This window comes from Chiloscyllium punctatum, chromosome 31 (genome assembly GCF_047496795.1).
Source record: "Chiloscyllium punctatum isolate Juve2018m chromosome 31, sChiPun1.3, whole genome shotgun sequence".
NCBI classification, from domain to species: Eukaryota; Metazoa; Chordata; class Chondrichthyes; order Orectolobiformes; family Hemiscylliidae; genus Chiloscyllium; species Chiloscyllium punctatum.
This window is the reverse complement of record NC_092769.1, coordinates 32,687,724-32,690,259: the sequence shown is the minus strand read 5'-3', so window position 1 is coordinate 32,690,259 and position 2,536 is coordinate 32,687,724. Positions and strand designations below refer to the sequence as shown.

Genomic DNA, 2,536 nt, shown 5'->3' with positions numbered 1-2,536 from the left:
ATTTGTTATTAAAAATTGCAATTCGTCTAAATATTGTTATGACCTTTGATCAAATTAAATTTTTAATTATTGTATATACATGAATTGCCGGGATTTGTTTTTGTCTCCACACACCTATTCGTATTGAATGTAAGATTGACATGCTTTGACAATATCGGAGAGTGTTCATTTGAAACTTATTTTTTCGTATCTTTCACTGATTTTACTTATTGCATAAGATTACATGGTACCTCAGTGGTTAACAATGCTGCCTCACAGCGCCAGGGACATTGGTTTGATTCCTTCCTCGGGTGACTGTGGGGACTTTGCACGTTCTCCCCAAGTCCATGTGACTTTGCTGTGGTGTCCTCCCACAATCCAAACATATGCAGGTTAGGTGAGCTGGCCATGCTAAACCGCACGTTGTCTTCAGGGATATGTGTATTAGTCAGAAATAAATATGAAGATATATGATCGGGAAAAGTGTTTGGGTGGGTTACTCTTTAGAGGGTCATTTTTGGCCTGTTACCACACTGAGGTACAAAGGGTGCTTTCATAGCGTCGCTAGTATTAAGGTGCGCCCCAAGATCTAAGCCATGTTGGAACTGAAACGGAGGAATCGACAGAGAGGCTACAGAATGACATCGCATCCATTTGGATTTCTTTAAATCACTGACGAGCAGGAAAATGTAAACGGGGAGGGCGAGTGGGGAAGTGAGGCAGTTGCAGCTCTGGTGAAAGTCCAAAGGTTCCTCTGAGAGTGTAAATTATTTCATTGCTGTTGCTGATTGAATGAGCCACTGACGTGCGAACTGCTCCAAAATATGATTCAGGACCTCCGGTGCCAACTCTCGCGCGTTGAATAACGACAGACAGCTTTCAAATGAAGCCTTTCAGAGACGACTTTGGGGGACGTTTGACAGACAGACAAGTTCAGGAATCCGTGGTGCGCTGTGACATCAGCGCATCAGCTTCTTCCCTGCCTTTGAACCGGGCCGCCTGTGCAAGGAATGCAAATGCAGTACTGCTTTTCGTGGAAGGATCAGAACGCGGTAACTACACTCTCAAACAGAATGGCATATGATCAGAACCAGGTTAGAGAAAAACGTTATAATGCTTTGCACAGTAATTAAGTGGAGTTGCATTACATTTCACTACGAGAGCAGATTTATTCAAGCAAATTCGAAGGCAGGTTTGCAGATGGGAAAGCAAGCAAGAAAGCTCCGTTCTTGTCCATGTAAAAGGCTGCAGTTGAAGAACAAAGCAGTTTCTGCCCAGTTTCGAACTGGGGACCTTTCGCGTATTAGGCGAACGTGATGACCACTACACTACAGAAACCAGCGGCGGCTACAGCAGTGCAGCTCAGTGGCATTCAGCACTGAAAGTTGAAGCAATTCTACGTTTCACCTTTCTGTTTCCAATAGCTTGTTATTGTCCAGCGTAAATAACATCTTGAAAACGTTAAAAAAAAACACGTGAAATTGATGACAAAATATAGACAAGGATGTCGTCACTGTTTGGACCGTAGGGCGAGGTGGAATAAGCTGGGACGACTTTCCCCGCAGCATAACGGCTGCGACATGATCTTATGGAAGGGTTGTAAACTGAGTATTTATGTGTTTTACCCAAGTTGGGGTGAGTTGAAAAATCGAGAGCATCGGTTTAAGGTGAGTGGGCTGAAATTGACAAAGGACCTGAGGCACATTTCCCACACAGAAGGTTGTGCGTGTTTGGAATGAGCTCCCAGAGGAAGTGGAGGAGGCGATTACACTCAGAAAATTGCAAAGGTAATCGGATGAGTTTCTGGATAGGATGGGTTTAGCGGGATTGGGGCCAAATGCTGGGGAACGGGACTTGTTTAACTTTGGCTATGTGGTGAGCATGGACGAGATACACCGAAGTATCTGTTTCCACGCGGTGTACCCCAATAACGTTGTGTTGCTTACACCGGCTTTAAAGGATTACTTTTTAGCAGAGCTTGCCGTCGCAGTCTGTGGCACAATCGTTTAGTCTGTTCGACTGCTCACGGGAAAGGTAGTATTGTGAAACACTGCAGAAATGAACCACTTCCTTAATTTTGCTCCGACTGACCATACTCCGTGAAATTTTCCCAGACCCTCAGTTGAGGATTTTTGCTGCTGGAAGTTACCTCAGAAACCATGTTAACTCGTAATGTACTGAGCGAATCGCAAAACAGTAAGCATTTAACACGGAACACAAACAAAACTGGCATGCCGAATGCATTTTCAGACAGAGAGATGCATGAATGCTAAATGTGAGACAGTCCGAGGGCATGAGTCATAAAGTAATCTCACAACTAACAACAGGGCAATTCCAAACTACTCTTTCAAACATACTGCAGCCTTAGTGCACCAACACTTCCCAGACAATGCTGAAAAGAGAGAAAGAAAAAACATAATAAGAAGGGGCCATAAAAAGTGAATTTCACCAATCACAGTCTCGATGAGATTACCTTTTTCCTTCCGATGTCTCCAGGACGGAAATGAAGGAAATGGGAGAAATTCAATAACATATGACACCGAAATTCATTGGATCG

The 2,536-nt window shown here is 43.8% G+C and overlaps 1 non-coding gene across 1 annotated transcript; it reads right to left on the bottom strand.

Moving 5' to 3' along the window:
- Positions 1 to 1,244: 1,244 nt before the first annotated feature.
- trnai-aau (transfer RNA isoleucine (anticodon AAU)) lies at positions 1,245 to 1,317 on the bottom strand. Its single transcript has one exon. It is a non-coding gene; the product is annotated as a tRNA-Ile (tRNA).
- Positions 1,318 to 2,536: the final 1,219 nt, after the last annotated feature.